Here is an 18,495-nt window from a genome sequence, read left to right as displayed (position 1 = left end):
AGTTTCCCAAGGAAAATAAAGATGCTTACGGTGGAAATTATTTCCCTCATTTTGAGACACATTACATTTATTAATCTAATGCTGAATCTCCTCCAATTGCTGCTTTGGAAAGAGTGAATGGCAATTTAGGATCTCCTGTGCTGGGTGCTCTGGTTCTTAATGGGACATATCCTGACAGTCAATCCATGCACTGAAAGAAAGAGATAAAACATGGGGGAGAAAAATTATCACCAGGGTCACAAACACAGAGTTGAGGGGAGGGAAGACTTGTTTAAGCTCACCTAAAATAGGCTGTGGCACGGCCAGGTGCTGAACTTGGATGTCAGGCTCTTCATCTCAAGGCCAGCTACACAAAAATCCATCCTCAGACTTACAGTTTCAGTGAAATAAGGATGAAGCTTTTGGGAGAAGTTGGAATAAATTGAGAGAAAACAATAATCTGATAAATGTAAATTTGAAAGTTGCTGTAGATGGGAGAAACATTAAACAATATCTGTATATTACTTGTATTGTCTAAACATTTAAAATCAGAGCAGCTTTGATTTCAGAGCACAGAGATCATCTCTCAGCTTCTCTAAAATCTGCTGTCTCAGAGAAGAAAAGAAAAAGTCTCGAAGTTTAAAAACAATAATTGGAGTTTGTTAATTTGCAACTCTTTGCTTTTGCCTTCAAATAATTGTAATGTAACAGCTCAAGAGGGATGTGTGATAGTTCCTGCAATAATAACACTTATAATGAAGTGATTTACTTTTGCTATTAATACATCTGAAGAAATCTCACCATAGCTTTCATAAATGCTTATTGGACTTTTCTATCCATTTCCACAACCCAACACCTGATTATCCCCTTTGTTATTTCCATCAGGCACTAAGAGTATTTCGTGTTACTTAAAAATTGAGGACAACTTTCCTCAGCTGCTTTGAATGGGAAAACTGCCTGTGCTCCCAGTCCCTCCCTCCCACTTCAAACAATAAAACCCATTTCTGTCAGTAACAGCAAAGTGCTGCATTTGTTGAAGCTGCTTCAATAGAGGCAAAATACCCCTTAAATTAATTTATTTTCTCTTTAGCTTCCTATATAATTGTAATTTTTTATAATAAGAGGGAAATCCTGGGTAGGACGAACGGTTTAAATATTTAAATATAGAGATTAAACTAGTTGCTGTAAGCTTAATCTGGAAAAGCCAAGCAGGAGAAATGATAAAGGGAATTAGAAAAGACACAGCAAACAGGAGGGAATTGGAATTAGTGAAGCCAAGGAGCAAAGGTTGGTAACACCCTCCTGTTACAGAAGAATCCACATTGCCTGGGAAGTTTGGTTCTCTGATCAGTGACACCAAAAACCTCAGGTGATTTATTCATGAAGGTTTTGCTTAGCTTTGAAGTCAGAGAGGATTTTTCCTTAGTAAGGGCTTCAAGATGAGACCCCAGATGACAAAAGGCAGCAGATCAAGGAGGGTGCAATAAGTTTGTGAAATGCAGAGTGTCACTTATGCTCATCCAAAGTCATTTCCCAGCCCTCATCCTCGGCTCTGTGCCAAGGAAAGCAGGGCCTTCCTCGGGAGTGAATCACAACTTTTACAAAGTAAAAAGATCATCTTTTGTTCACTGATTTATGGGGGAAAAAATACAAATTCCCCCATGACCAGACTTTAGCTAAATATTCCAATATTTACAGAAAAAGATGTAAACCTTGACAGGGAGGTGAGAAAATCGACACCAACTCCTTCTTTCCCTTTTAAATTCCGAGCAGAGCAGCCAGTCCTCACTTTTATTGGAATTCAAGTATCACTCACAAGCCCTCGAAGAGGAGCAGGACTAGAGGTTTATCACATCAGGATCACAATGAAGGATCTGTGCTTTCTCCTCTAAAGATCTTGTTAACTCGTTAAGGAGCACTTCTGCTGGGTTTTGTTTTTCTCATATGCCTGCTGCAATATATACAGGAGAGAGGAACTGAAACACCACTTCACTGCAAAGAAAGCAGGTTTTTTTCCCCCTCTTTATTTTCAGGACTCTCAAGGACAATAGGTTATTAGTGGCCTTTCACTCTCCAGGGCAGGAACTTTTCAGGCTTCAGAAATTTTTACCCTGTTGAGTGAATGCAATCCATTGAATTTCTTTATTACTTTCATGTTGCTAAGGTCTACTTCGATTTCTGAGCAAATAATTAACTGCTACTCAAACCAGGAGAATGAAACTGGAACTGTAACAGTAACACAAAGAAATCCTCAAATAACCCCAGAATAGTATGAACTGATTTTTTATTTAGCTACCAGTCCCAAAAAATCAAGGGAAATCAATCTGAATTGGCTTTAACAAAAGCATTTTAAACCCCTTTAAACTAAAAAGTAAAATTGATGGCTTTCTTCTGAAATGAAAACCTCCACTTGTTCTGGGCCTCTAAAAGCTTTGAGATTGTTTAATATTAAATATTCTTTTTTTTCTGATTAAAAAAACATACTGAAACTGGAAAAGTATTGTATTGGCAACATGCATTGAGTTGTCTCTGTATTTTTGGAAAAGCTATAGGCAAATTTTTGTTTCCAAAGAACAAGTCTGATCAACAGCCCAGAAAAGCAATGACTGTATGTGCAAGGGAAAAAAACAATGGTGTTTTTTGTTATCTCCAAAGATAAAAGGGAAGTAATATATGTTTAATTGTTGCCCATGAAAAACATGTGGACTGTTAAACAGAGAGGAACCATGTTTTTAAGTGAAGGGGATAGTAGATGATGGTGCATATCCTCTTATTTTTGTAAAGAGAACGGAGATTGAGCAGTTACCATATGGTTTCATAAAGGGAAAATAGATTTTTTACTTGGAAGAGAGGAAAAGAGTATTGGACAAGTGCTGAAGATGCAATTCCCAGCACATCCTGCCTCTTTTGAACATCTCTGGTTTAGTGCCTGCCTGGCTTTGTGTGCCATCCCCACTTACACCCACACACTGGACTGTGAGGCAGCAACTGGCATCTGATATTCAGAGGGATCATTTTGCTGAAAACTGTGGGAAGGACAAGGCTTTCACTTCACTTAAGCTAAGAAAAAAGTATTTTCAGTCTGCTTTTTCTCTGTTATCTGGAGGTCAGTAACTGAAACGTACAGGGAGAAGAGTAATGAGCTCAAAATCCTCTGGATTGGTGTATCTCTATTTCCATATAATTTGAAATGCAAAAGGCACAGAATGTGATATCACAGCCCAAGAAAACAAGACAGTAAACCAGTCACCTAGAAATACAACCCAGGTGAAGCCATCAGCAGTGAGTTACCGTGCAAGTGCATCAGGCAAACTGATAATATTTTAAAAAATTCTTTCAAAGTTCTTTATAAAACTGTGAGAGTTCCCTAACAAACCAGGGAGATGTCAACAGCATTTCAACATGTATGAGGTGGGACAGCAGTTCCAGGAATTGGACCATTAAATCTCTACATTCAGATCATGGAAATGTTCAAAAATGGGTAAATGTGGAGCTTTTCCATATGGTTTAGTGAGCAGGGGGTGTTTGGTCAAAGGTTGGACTTGATGCTCTTGGAGGACTTTTCCAGGTTTAATGATTCCATGATTCTGTGAGATGGGTCACTCAGAACAGGCAAATTCCATAAATTTTAATGACATTTGCAGCTGTCACAGCAAAAACCTCTTTACTTCACAAAGGCATTTTAACCCAACTACTTCATAAACCATCAGTTAAATTTGGCTGTTGCATTTTTTCTGTTGTATAAGGAGGTTTTTAATTGCTCCTGTTGAAAATCTAAAAATAATGGCTATATTTATTGATTTACTTTTTAAAAGTGTTAAAAACTTGGGAAATTTCATTCCTTCTATTGTAAAGTTACCCTTGAGCTAATGTTCTGCAAGTCAACTGCAAGAAACTAATAGTGCAGCCAGGGAAAATCAGGTGTATTTATTTCATCTTACTGAAAAGTTTCAAAATATGACCCACAGGAATTCATTTAAATGTCAAAATTGGTATTAAAGAGGGGGGGGGAGGGGAAGAAAAAACCCAACAGTTCAAGAATAAGTAAAAGGAAGAAAAGATGTGACATGTCTATTCAGTCCTCACAAACCAGGGTCACCTGTCCTGAAAGCACTATTGTTAGATATTTATTTAATCATATTTGAAAGTCTTTACTTCACAGAAAATCTATATTTTCTGCAATCTACTCTGGCTTTTAGCCATTCTTATTGTTAGCAAATGGAAAGATTGTCCTAATAAGCTCCCTTTGGGATTATTTTATCCCAGCAACACAAAACACTTTACTCAGAAAATTATCCTCAAACCATTTTATTCCTGATGCAATTTTTCCAGCCCCGCCCTGTAAAATGGGCTCAATTACCCCAATTTCTACCGTGTCCAAGCAGAGACATTAAAGAAAATATCAATCATGTCCAGATTGAGGAATTAGGAATGATTAAAAGCTGGGGGAAAACCACTTGGGCAGGGATGGCGGAGCAGGAGTGGGGTCGGTGGCGATGCTCAGGACCGAGGGTCAGCTCTCAACCACCCAGGGGCTGCTGAGGGATCAAACCACTCCAACCTTCTCCCTTTTGCAGGATGGCTGCAAATCTCCTGCAGGAAGGGTCTCTGAAGGCCTTGATTTGTCCCAGGGATGGTGATCCACCACCTCCCAGGCTGGGATTGATGGATGATGTCCTGTGCCCAGAAATGCGTAAATCCTCATTGGGCTCTGGATTCTGCTGGTTCTTGTGTGACTCAGAGGGCAGCTTTATTGAAAATAAAGTGGAATGAATTAAATCCAGACATGGAGAATGTATTTAAACTTGGGAACAGTAGAGACCATTTTTTCTGGCCTAAATGTTTATCATTAAATTCTCCTCAGAACTATTTTCATTCTCTGGCACCTGACAAGCAAAAACTGATTTTAGTTTCGCTGCAGCTCCTTGCACCAAGGCATCAGCTTCCATCCTTCTAATTACTCCACACTGACATGGACTGTGGATTTTCTGCACCTCAACTCTCTTTTGTTAAGTAACTATGTAATAATAGCATTATTTAACTCCCAGCCATGATTTAACTTGTGTTTTCTGTCATTGCTGCAGCTTCTCACTCTGTTTTTAAATGTCCCACAATGCTTTGGGAATCAATAACCCCATGTATGTATAAATATATATATATATATATATATATGGCTTTTCAGTTTCTCACAATATGTCTTTAATATGTCCCACAGGACTATCAGATGACCCAAAAAAACCTACACACTTTCTCAGCCTTGGCTTGAGCTGAAATTAGTAAATCTTTTCTGTTTTCTCTCTTTCAGACCTCATGAACCCTCTTTTTGCCTGGGGTATGTTTACATGCATCCACTGACACCAACAAGGCAACGAGGAGAGCCTGGCTTACACCTTGCTCAGGTGCTTCATCTTTCTCCTTTGTTCTTGCTTTAAATCAAACCTTTGTGGAAAAAAAGGCTTTTTGTAAAAATATTTATATCCCCACTCCTTGTAACGGGAAAATTCTTCCCCCGGATTCTCTTCTTTGTGGATAAAAATAAACGTGCTTGGGTACAGCTGGTGGTATTGCATTAATTAGGACTGTAAAAATAATTATTAGGGAATTTACATATCTGCCACATCCTTAGCAATGGGAAAGATGAAATGTAATGTCGTGCATTATGTTGGAAATTCACAACTAAATCATATCATTGATAAAGAAAAAGAAAATATAACACACAAGTTGAAAATTAGTCCAAAATTTGTGTCTTTGTGAGAAGATCTATATGATCAGGGCAGTCCCAGGCAAAAGAATTTTTCATCCAAGGTAGACTTTTCTTACAAAAATAGACATATATATTATATAGAGGTTTATATCAGTACCTGTAATTCGGTGTTCAGAAGCTGCTGACACTAATTCTGAAATTCCTAAACAACACAAACAAATTTAGCCTAATGATAGTTCAGTGAAGGATTTTTTTAGGTTAAAAACTTTACCAGATGAAATAGAATAAACTAGAATTAATAATAAAAAAAAATTTAAGCACTTCTAGTGTTGCAATTTACCTCTGTTTCTCTTTTGCTCTTCAGTTCTGATGTGTTTCTGCTTAATGTGGACGTTGTCAGGAATTTGGGGAAATATCCAACTTTTTGGCTTGTTCATCAGCAACATCAAGAGAAAATCTTGTTGAGGGTTCTTAGCACTTTCCAAACCATGCCTAAATATTCACCTCTTAAAAAAAATCAGCAACCAATCCAACCTGCAGGAGCTTTTACTGCAGTTAAAGTGGAAATGTCAAACTCAGGTTATTCCCACATGGAAATAGTTCTTCTAAATGTATTAACAAAGTGCTGCAAGAAATGTGACACAGGTGGCAAATTGAAGGAAAAGTCTATTATGGGAGCAATGGACCAGATTAGTCCAATGTTGTGTTCACTCATAGTGAGCCTGTAAGAGAGGAAATATAAGTGCCCTTGCCATGGTCGTCTCCATGGGCTCCCAGATGCCTCAGGTGTGACAACCTTGGAATAAGGATTTAGTGAAAATATTGTATTGACATAATTTCTAACACAGGTGGTAAAAAAGTATTCCATTGCAGCTTTCAAACAGACAAGGCAGGAGTTCTTAATCTTCTAAAAACTGAAGAATTTTACAAGAAGCAAATGCCATTGGTTAATTTTTTTACTTTTATTTCTTTTTCCTTGATATGAAGAAATATGATTTTTATTAGTACTACTATAGAAAGGAGGCTTAAGGACCTGGATCAGCCCTCAGCTATGCAAGCCCCTTCACCCTCTTCTCCATGGAGATCCTGATGTCCAGCTGATGCCACCCTTCCTCTGGAGTTTATCCACATGTTCTTATTTTCACCCAGGCAATTCTCCATTGTTTAGAAAGCTCATTGCAAATGCAACCTGTGTTCTAATTTTCCCCAGGGTGTTGGTGTAGGACACAGGATGTAACTGAACTCAAATCCTTACTGTGTATATTTTGATTCCTGCCTTTGCAGTTGCTTTATTTTCTCTGCAAAATGTTGACTTTTGTATATTCTCTCCATTTTTTTTTTTTTTTGTGTGTGTGTGTCTGACTTCAATTTAGACACTATCACTTCAGGGCTCTACAATTCTGGGTAAGAGCATACCCAGCATAATTGGGCTCTGATTTTCTTGGCACCCTGGTGGACTAATATGAGGTGTTATGACTACTACAGAGTGTAATGCTGAAATCAGCATAAAGCCTGACTGCAGCACAGCTCAGAGCTAATAAAACCAGCTGAAGTACAGCTCTAGGAGGGTTGTATTTAACGTGCCAGCTATTAGTGTCTGCTGGCAGTAGATAAATATCAAATATTAATATTTTTATTAACTGAGAATTCAGAAAGTAATCTAATTAACGCCCTAATAAAGAAAAATATTTGCCAAAGAATTAATCACACCTTGAGATAGTTCACTCCATTAGTTTTGACATCTTCATCTGAAGGAACTGCCTCTGCATCCCATTCTGGGCACCATTAAATGCAATTAATTGGGAGGAAGCAGCTGTTGTTGTATCATTTGCTATGACCAAGACAGAGATGTGATTTCAAAGCTTTTTGTTATAAATATTTTCAATTCTGGTAATTCTGGGAGTCAGCAGGCTCTGGCAAGAGAGTGTTGAGAAATATGTTCTCCCCAGGATGGAGACAGGGAGGGATTTCTCCACTCTCTGCTGGCTCTGAGCCACCCCTTGAACTTGCTCTTGCCTGGGGGTCTTCACAGCAGCTGAGCTTGGTGGGAGCTGGAAATAATGGTTATGAAAAGGAAAGATGTTTCCCATGTTACTTATCCAGACCTCTGTTGCAAACAGAAGGAACTTGCATGGTCATGTCCCAGAAAACAACACAGCAAACAACGGGAAAACAAAGGGATGAGGTTTTTCCAGCCCACCCTGTGCAAGCTGGAAGGGTTGTTTCCTACAATAGACACTGAAGTCGATTTTCCAGACTAGTTTTGAGACACCCAAGTGATGAGATATCCTGGGGCACTTTTTTAATGATCCTTTTTTACCTCCTGCCCTGATGTTCAACCTTCATTTTTCTTTTTCTTACTCTTCATGAAATTTCCCCAGGTTATGAAATTAAGCATGATACATCATTTAATTGTTCTCCTCTCTGATTCTGCAGCATAAAAAGTGAGAAAATAGACCAGCAAAGGAGAATTAACAGATGTTGTAGCCGAAATAAAGCAATGCTAATTATTTATACTTTATGAAAAAAATCCCATTTGCTATTTGTAAGTTTAATGCCACATCACATATAAATATTGATAATAATGGAATATAGAGCCTCCATAGTCTGCAGGCATAATTGGTTTGCCCTCACATTATCTTATTTTACACAAGGAGAAAATCAGTTGCAGGTTTTAAGTGAATTGTTGGAGGTTTAGCAATCCTGCCTCTTGCAGAGGGAGGAGTCAGAAAGTCACTGTCTATTGCTCGTCCCTTTGCTCTAAATCTCACCTTATGCTATAAATTAATTCATATGTGTGTGAATTCATGGCAAACACAACATGATACAAGGTATGCTTGTGCTTCTGATTACAAAAGGAGAACCATAAAAACCAAACACCTCTAAAGCCCTGAGGCAAACCCAGGAGGAAGCAGAGTTATATGAGGATGAGTTTAAACAAAACCAAAATGTTTGGATATGACAGAGAAGATCCAAGGAATTATCTGCCTTGCCAGGCTGTAAAATTAAGTGGAAAGAAGCAGCCATAAAACACTAAGGAGGAAAAAAGGTGGTTTCATTTCTGCACCAGTTTGTAGAGCTTTTAAGTTGCATACCTTTGCTTCCTCCCTCCACAGCAGGTCTGTTGCCAAAGATAGAACATTATTTAAATTTCCTCTCTCCCCATCCTTTAAACATCACTGATAGCAGTGTAATCCTCACCTCCTGTCTCCTGCATTTTCTCTGAGTCTCTTTAGTAGCTCATATTCATGTTTTTCCAATAATGAAGGCTTTCTGCTGATAAAACTCTTACATATTTAAATGACTTTTCCAAGCAAATGTAGTCTCCTCTTCTCAACTTCCAGTCAAGACAAGCAAAAAAAGAGCCCAATTTAAAGGAAGGAGACTATCAACCAGATGAGTAGAAATATGTTCTCTGCGTGCCTGCACTAAAAGGAGAGAAGATATAAAGCAGCATGAATTGGTCTTCTAAAACATTTAATGCAGTCTCTTCGCTGTCCTTTTTCTTTCATAATACTTGAAAAACAGGGGTTTTTTTTCTTGAGTAAAGAGTCTGGCTGGAAGTCAAACCTCCCTCCAATCTCAGCTGGTGCGTCCTGGGAATTGAGAGCGTGGCAGGACTGCAAAAGGTATTCTTGGGAAATTTTGTCTTCGAATCGTCAGAACCAACCCATTCCCAGGACCAGTGAAACCGGGAAAAGCGATTCACTCAGCCAGAGCTTTGTGTCTCCATCCAAACCCCCAAATAAAAGGTCTAATTCAGTGTCGTGCTGAGTAATCGATGTCCTCTTTAGGCCTTAATGAGACCACTCAAGGAGCCGCCTCAGGGCAGTTAAGGAGTGTAAATTAAAGCAATCATTTTTCAAAAAGTTGGTTCAAAAGCTCTGATTGCTCAGCGTTACCAGAGCTCCGCAAAGCTCCCTCGTTGTCTGGGCTGTAGGAATGTAAAGGGGTGTTGTCAAGACAAAGCTGAGGACAGAGTTTTGATGGAGAACCCAACCCACGGTTCATTCCCAGCTGGAGCTCGTCCTGAATGGTTCTACCTGAGGAGAGCAAGGGCTTCCCCGCTCTTTGGGGTTTCAGATGTTCCCTGTTGGAAGTGCTGTGGAGAAGAAACATCACCGGGATGCTTCACTGAGTCCTTCAGGGTGTCTGTGAGACCTGGGCTACGCAGAGAACGAGCAGATGTGAAAAACAAAGTCTCAAATTATAATTGAATAGAAGTTTATTATATGGAAAAAGCAAACAGTTGGCTGGGGGACAGAAATGAGGACTGATTCCCTGCACACCTACCACAGTGTACATTTGGTATTTATTTTAGCTACTTCGTGCATATTAATTATGTCATACACATATACATTTTACAGCTAAGTATTTAATATATGGGTTTTCTTACAGCTAAAGCTAAATGGTTGTCTCTACAACCTGTCATAATTCATGCATTCTTGGACGAACAGGCGCCTAAAAACATTTCAAGTTCTACCATGTTTTATTCTTAGGATAGCAGGGAGGTTTAGGACTTGCTGACCTTGCAAGGGTCTGTTTTGTTTCTTTATGGGGGTGTAATTAAGTTTTACAACCCGTTTGTTTTATTTCGATGTAGTCATCCGTTTGTTTCAGGAATCACAGCTATTCATCACACAGAGATTGCTGTGTGAGGCACGAAGAGAGAAGGTGGAATGATCAGATCTCCAAACCCTTTTCCATACAAACATCCAGTCAATCAAGGACAAAAAAAGAACTATTGGAGACTTTTTTTTCTCTAAAACTACAAGAGTACTCTTGGTACAAGGCACTAATATCTGTTCCACATCAGAAGAATGTGGACTGACATAAATAATATTCTTAAATCTAATCAAACCCAAAGCTATAGTGCAGAGCTTTTCCCATACCCATGGATACAAGGCAAGGATGCTGGAATCAGAGTGAGCACACCAGAACCAGCCTCCTTGCTCTGGTGTAAACTTGAGATAAATGGCAGGAGAATCAGGCCAAGTGAAAAAGAAAAGAGAGGGCAAAGCACAAACTGGCTCCAGGGAGCAGAGAGGGGGAAAGAGGCTCCAAAATAACACTGAAAAATGTTTTTGCCTTTCCTATCCCTTGTATTGAACACACCAACAGAAAAAAGGCTCCCAAGGGATGGTCAGAAGGAAAGATTATTGTGGAACACTTTAAAATGCACTTTACTTCACCTGTATTCATCTGAGAGACTGGGAAAAAGAGATAAGAAGAGGAGATGAAATAATATAGTGAATAAAATATTAACATATACACAACATGTCAGAAGCACAAATAATGGAATATTTGATATTTTGACTCTTTCAAGCTTTGCGATTCCCATAAAAGCATTTCATTTTTGAATGAATTAATTAAATGTACATTAATACCTCTCACTCACATAAAATTTGAAGGCATTTTAACAACTTAATTACATGGTGGCATGGAAAGGAGCTTTTCCATCTTTCACTCTTTTTCTGACTTCTCACTCTTTCTCATTAGAAACTTTAGGAAAACATTCAACTGGATTCCTGGAAATACCCCCACATGTACTTTTTTTTTCTTTCCTTCACAAAGTATTAAAGAAAATCAATAAATAATAGTGATTACTGAGGAAGATTGTCTCTACCTACCTGGTGGCACAGGAAACTCTCCAGAGAACCTGAACTAATGTAATTTAAAATTATGTTTTTGTATGTGCTGCTCATTCCTACATGTTTTTTCATGTATCAGGCTACGAAGCAAAGAAATTCACTTTAATTTTCCACTTCTCTTGGATGCAATGACAAGCTTAGGCTGATTCAACAGAGTAGAAATAATTTTGACACTTGCAGTTACCAGATGAGGTTTAATATAGGGATTCAAGCTGTCATGGGAAATCTGCAAGTGCTTGCAGATTCATAAGTTTATCCGTAAATGTTTAAGAATTTGCAAGTATTAGAGGCCTGTTTTCAAATAAAATTACAAAAAAAAAAAAAAGGAGAAAAAAAACCTTTTAAGCATTTTGGGAATTTAAGATAACACATAGAGCTAACAAAAAATCCTCATCGATAGGAAAGCTGAGCCACAGAAAAACTGGTTTTTTTAGGTACTGGTTGTTCTGTTGAGATTAATGGTTCTATCTCTCTGGGAAGCTGCAGTATATCTGTGGGCAGATCTGCATCTCCCAACAAAAAAGCAGCCTGGTTTGAAGGCTGAGGCATTAAATTCTCCCCCCACAATGTGAATCTGTTCTGCTAAAGTCATCAAGAAAATACCAGATTTGGGTTTTGGGGAAAAAATTGCCAAAAGGGGAGAATATGTCATATGGTGTCCCAACTTTTCTCCAAAATTCCAGCTTCTGGTGGCCTGCTGGTGTGAGTGCTTGGAGCTCCCTGAGAGTATGTGTGGGACATGAACAAATCAACCTTGCAGAGAGAAACATCCCAAACCCACCATTCCAGTGCAGTACTCCCTGATCCAGTGGGAACATGCCCAGTTGGTTCCTTCACGGGCTTTCATGGTTTCCCTTCTCCCTGTATTTTTCTCCCAGCTGGATATTGTTGTTTTGACAAGCTGGCTGGGGCTCAGCTCTCTGGAGTGGGTGCCCAGAACACTGGAACTCATCAGGAATCACAGAATATCCTGAGTGGGAAGGCACTCACAAGGATCATGGAGTTCAACTCTTATCCCTGCACAGATACCCCAACAATCCCACCATGTGCCTGAGAGTGTTGTCTAAATATCCCTGGAGCTCTGGCAGCCTTGGGGACGTGACTGAACCCTGGGGAGCCTGTTCAGTGCCCAACCACCCTCTGGAGGATGAATCTTTTCCTGAGATCCAGCCCAACCCTGCCCTGACACAGCTCCAGCCATTCCCTCAGGTCCTATCAGAGGAGTCAGTGCATCCCCTCCATTTCCCCATGTGAGAGGAGGACCTTTCCTTTGGCCACTGAGCAGTGGTCCAGAGATCACCAGCTCCATTTCAGTGGCTATTCCATGGTTTAAACACCCTTCAGGGACCCACTGGATTCAAACCTCCCAGCTTTGCAGAGTGACCCAAGGCCCTTGGAGAACATTCCCCTCTTGGACCAGAGCTCACTCCCTCTCTTGCTGAAATTGCCTTTCACACAGTCACGGAATGATCAAGGTTAGAATTATCCTGGAGATCATTCAGTCCAACCTCCCTGCCCAGAGAGGGTCTCCTCAAGAGCACTACTGGAATGTGTCCAGATGACTCTTGAATATCTCCAGGAAGGAGGTTCCAGCACCCCTCTGGCAGCCTGTCCCAGTGCTCAGCCACCCTCACTGTAAAGCTCTTCCCTGCCATCCCAGAGATCTGGTCAGCTTTGGCCACATTGCATGGAAAATATTCACATTGTAAAACTAAATAGAAATCTCAGTTTTCTTATTAAAGTTCAATTTCTGCAGAAGATGCTGACAGGGGCTAAAATTTTGCACTTCAAGGATATTGTTTTTATTGTTATGCAGATTACAGGAAGCCTTGGCTGAACCGTACCCCCCTCCTAACTTGTTTTAAGCACTTTAAAATACACTGCTGGATCCAAGATCTGCCCTACTCAGGATTTGAATGTCCTCCATATGTTCCAGAAGGACTTCCAGCTGACATTGCAGCCTGCTCAGACACCTAGACTACTCATCTTACATGTCATACATGTGCTCTCTACAACTACCTGAGTAAAGGTTGTACCAAGGTCTGGCCTCTTCTCCCAGGTAAATAACAACAGGAAAAGAGGAAAAGGCCTCAAGCTGTTCCAGGGAAGACTCAGGTTGGACATCAGGAAGAATTTCTTCATAGAAAGTGTTCTCAAGCATTGGAAGGGGTTGCCCAGGGAGATGGTGGACTCCCCATCCCTGGAGGTGTCCAAGGAATGACTGAACGTGACACTCAGTGCTCTGGGCTGGGTCACAAGCTGGTGATGGGTCAAGGTTGGACTCAATGATCTTGAGGGTCTTTTCCAAACCTGATGATTCTGTTAATTGATGATCTTAAAATATTTGATGTGAATATACTTGACAATCTTCCCCTCTTTTGGTCATTTTTAGTGTTATTTGGCTTTATTCACCATTCCATGTAATGACTTTATTGAGAATGGACCTCCATCATTGCTGTGTTTTCTTGGAAAACCTCTGCTTATAGAAAATTCTACATGTTGCTGGTCACAGCACCCAGAGATTAATATTTGGGGTGTCAGTTTGCAGACACAGAGTAAAAAATGTTCAGAAACAGGAATAGGGAGAGCGTGGATAAGGAATTGCTGCTATCACTGCTATATCACTACTATCACCTACACTGCAGGTGTAAAATTTATGCATAGAGAGATAAATGATTTCCTTAAAACTATACTGCAAGTCTGTGGTGTAGAGAATTAAATCCCATAGTCCTAACCTCAATCCATTAACCACAAACTCATCTTTCCCAGCATGTCAATAGTTGGAAGCAGAATTTTTCTGTTTGACAGCTTCATGCTTTGTATGTTAAAAGGTTCCACTTCCACTCAATGAGTTCCTGAGCCCTGGCCTGGGAGTAACAGCATCTTATTGAGAACAAGAAGTAGCTGGAAATACATGGGAAGACCTTTATCCTGTCCAAGATTTTCTCTGGGATCTGTTGTCCGTGCATCAGCCTGCTCCCCAGTGGGACCAGGTGGCTGTTTCTCACAAACGTGCAATAAATGATATTATGAAAAGCTGCATAAATAAAAAATAAACACCACGGTCTATTCCATGGCATCTCAAAGTATAGAGGGGCAGGGAGGGATTTGGGATAGAAGCAAATGAGCTGGTTATGCATTAGCAGGGAACAAATTAAAGGATTAATGCCTGAGGGATTGTGGCAAGGGCTAAAAGTGTTTGCTGCAGGAGGAAACAAGCTCCAGGATCATTCTGTTGTCCCAGGTACAGTGATAAAACATGTGCACTGTGTCCCTGGAGATGCTTCCCACTTGTAACACACCTTAAAATGTTGCTTTGTTGTGCCTGCTGTTGGTGGGTGGTTTCCCTAAGAAAAGACTTATGGAATCTCTGCTTTGCTGAATGTGCAGCGTATCTGGATCATAGAATCATGGAATCATGAGGTGATTTGGGTTGGAAGGGACTTTAAAAGCCCATCCAGTGCCACCCCCTGCCATGGGCAGGGACACCTTCCACTAGCCCAGGTTGCTCCAAGCCCCATCCAACCTGGCCTTGGACACTTCCAGGGATGGGGCAGCCACAGCTTCTCTGGGCAACCTGTGCCAGGGCCTCCCCACCCTCACAGGGAAGAATTTCTTCCTCATATCCAATCTAAACCTACTCTCTGTCGGTTTGAAGCCATTTAAACATCTCCAATCCTGATCCAAAGCCTGACACAGAACAATCAGGTCAAGGTCAAAATTTTGCTTGAGGATGGACTTTACAGTTAAAGAAATAAATAGCTTAAAGCTTCTCAAAATCATAACATTCTCAACTTGAGATGACACAGACAGGAATAAAATAAAAAAATTCTTTTTTTTCCTAAATTCATTAATTCTTAATACAGTCTTTAAAACAAAGGTTGTCTTAATGCTCAGGAAACCTTCTTGCAATGCTTCACAAGTGGTACAAAGTCGGGGGGATGTGTGATAGAGGTTAAAGTAGCAACACTGGCTCAGTGTTTTATACATCATCTCAAGTTTTTTAGTGGTTATACAGCACTACAACTTACACATTTTAAGCACTAAGTGCAAATCATTTCTCTCCTGCCACTGAGTGCTCCCATTCATCATCTGCATTTCCCTTTCCTACAGCAGGCAAAAAAACCCAACAAACATTTAAAAAAGTTGCACAACCACACTGAATTACTATTATTTTATGCTCTTGAAAAGATGGGAAAAACCTGTTTGCTGTACCCACACAGAGGGGGACAAGAAGTATTGAGATTAAATTGTAGGGAAGGTGATTCTGCTCAGGCATTACAGGATTTTTGTAAAGTAGGATGTTGTAAGTCTGGAGCATTGTGGGAATAATCTCGATAAACAAGGAAGGGTTCTCAGGTTGATCAGGTCTTAGGGAAGAGAGATGGACTGGATGACTCTTGATTGCCTGACATTTTCTTATATGATGCCCTTAAACCCTTTTTTTTACAATATGTGATACCAGCTTACCTCAAGGAAGCTGAAAGGTTTGTAGGCAGAAATGTCCACTTCATCAAAAAAAGGGCACTAAAAAAGGGAAACCTTTTTAGATAAAAAGTAATATTTTTGGGGTTTTCTTACTATTTTGCTACAGGATTCCATTTCACTTTGTGTACATTGTTGAAAGACTGGCCTCATAAAACCTGCTATTTTTAAGATGTCCCATGAAAAGGAGATATAACGGGTCTGAAATAAAAAAAAAAAATAAATTAAATCTTAGTTGTCCAATAAATATTTGTTGAAGCAACAACTATTTTTACATGGACAAGGCCCCGGGTTCTTTTAAAATATCTTTTATATGCTTATTTTGAAAAGTTTGGTTTTATTTTACAATGGAAGGATGATTGCCAATGAGAGCAGTTTTGCCCTGGGTAGGCAAACAAGGTGACAATATGTCCCAAATCCTCTGAGCATGGTCAGCACTTTTCTCTTTCAGAGAACAGTGGGGCCTCCCCTGCCTGATTGTAGCTCCTGCTGCTGAGATTTTTGGCACGAGGCATTTTTGGAAAGTTCTTTGGAAGGAAGCAGGATGCAGATCAGACACAAGGTCCTTGCAATCAATGGGAGTTTTCATACAGATCTCAGATAGTTCATGTATTATTTAAAATACCGTTGTGAACTTGCCAGGAATGATTTGAGAATGCACAGACTAAAAAAGTAAGAGAAGCACCTCCAGTCTGATGGGAAATTCTCTCCTCTGATATTGGGCACCATTTCTGCAGATATTGCTCCTCCAAGGAAGTGGCAGATGCCACCTTTGACACCTTTAGCACATCCCAAACACTCATGGACCTGCATTTCAGAGCTCCTGCTGAAAATTCAAATGTATCTTGCATTTCAAAAGCGAGACCAGTATTATGAAATATCTACTTTATGTGTACATATATATGTATATTTGTGTCTGCTAAAGTAACAAATTCTCCAAAGGGGTGTATTTTTCCACATCCAGTCACTGGTCTCATTTTGATCATTCCTAAAGCATTAAAAATTAAAGAGAGAAAAGATGAACTAATTAATATCTCATGGAGAAATCGATCTGTTATAAAATACATATTGAGCACAATGAGGTCTTTAATTTGTTGGTGTTTTACTTCAGGAGCAGAGAAAGAGGGAGAATGTGAAAAAAATCCCAGACAGATCAGTGATGATGTGAGCAAAGTTTTCAATATTTCATCCCCCCAAATATAAAATAAAGTAGATGTATCAGTGACTTGCATCATAGAGGAACCTGCAGCTTTATGGTGAATTAGGAATGCCAAACACACACAATTAGTAGGTTCATTCTGCTAAATGGTTTTAATTATTCTTGGCAGAGACAGAACAATTCTACGAGAGTTATTTATGATTTTTTTCAATTAATTGAAGAATTTAAATGAAGCACTTTAAACAATAGTACCCTTGATTAAATATGCACAGTGCAATTGGCAGCTGAATCCTAGAGCTGAAAACTAGGGGTGTCCAGCCTGGATGGCTTCCAGAATTTTCCTGCACACGCAGGAATTTTAAATATTTAATACATTTATTCTCATAAATTTTATGGAATCACAGAATAGGTTGGGTTGGAAGGAACCTTAGGGACCATCTTGTTCCAACCCCTACCAGGGGTATGGAACCTCCCACTAGAAGGAAGGATTTTGCTGGTAAAATTTTTTGTTTGAAGGTTTCAAACCAAATTAATTCTCTGATCTTGGATAAATTCTTGGAGATCCCCACACGCTTTACAAATAAGATTTTTCAGGAGCACCCAGCACTTGCCTTAGTTTCCTTCCAATCCAAATAAAAGACCTGTTTGTTTAGACAGGAGCAGAATTAGGGCAGTGCAGTGACTTCTGATATCCTAAAAAAGGATAGACAGGACAAACCCTTGTGTTGAGAAGTGTTTTGTGACATAAAAATTTACATCTTAGAATATGAAGCTCTAATTTTGAAGGTCTTTTGATCTTATTCAGCATCATTTATTGTCCAGTGAATTATAAAAATACACTATTTTCAGTGTATAGCTAAAAACATTCAAGATTTAAATCACATACAGCCAGGTTGCTTCACATAACTCCACAACCCCCCTTTTTAAATCAAAATAATCCTGTTATTATTGGGGATACAAAATTAGAAAAAAGCAATTCCATCACTAAAGAGCTTAAAAGCTAAATAAAAATATTCCTGTGATTTCTATCCCCCTTCAAGTAGTTTTTGTAACATTTAAAAATTATTTTATTCAAAACCTGTAAAAGGGTTTTAGAGTAGGACATTTCCTTGCAAGATGCTGCAGGGTAGTGCAGGGTGTAAAACTTGCAGGAATAAAGGACTTAGAGATCCTAGAAAAAAAAGGTGATGCAGAATTTTGGGAGGTTTGGATGTTTAAGGTTAAATAGACCAGAAAAGAATAGAGGAAGTAGAAAGTAGATATTTCAAATAGAAAATAGAATTTCAAATAGAAAAAAACCAGAATATAGAGCATAGAAAATAGAAAATAGAATATAGAGTATAGAATATAGAATATAGAATATAGAATATAAAATATAGAATATAGAATAAAAAATAGAATATGGAAAAGAGAAGAGAAGAGAAGAGAAGAGAAGAGAAGAGAAGAGAAGAGAAGAGAAGAGAAGAGAAGAGAGAAGAGAAGAGAAGAGAAGAGAAGAGAAGAGAAGAGAAGAGAAG

Source organism: Corapipo altera, unplaced genomic scaffold, assembly GCF_003945725.1.
Source record: "Corapipo altera isolate COAL_440 unplaced genomic scaffold, ASM394572v1 113, whole genome shotgun sequence".
NCBI classification, from domain to species: Eukaryota; Metazoa; Chordata; class Aves; order Passeriformes; family Pipridae; genus Corapipo; species Corapipo altera.
This window is presented reverse-complemented; position numbering follows the sequence as displayed.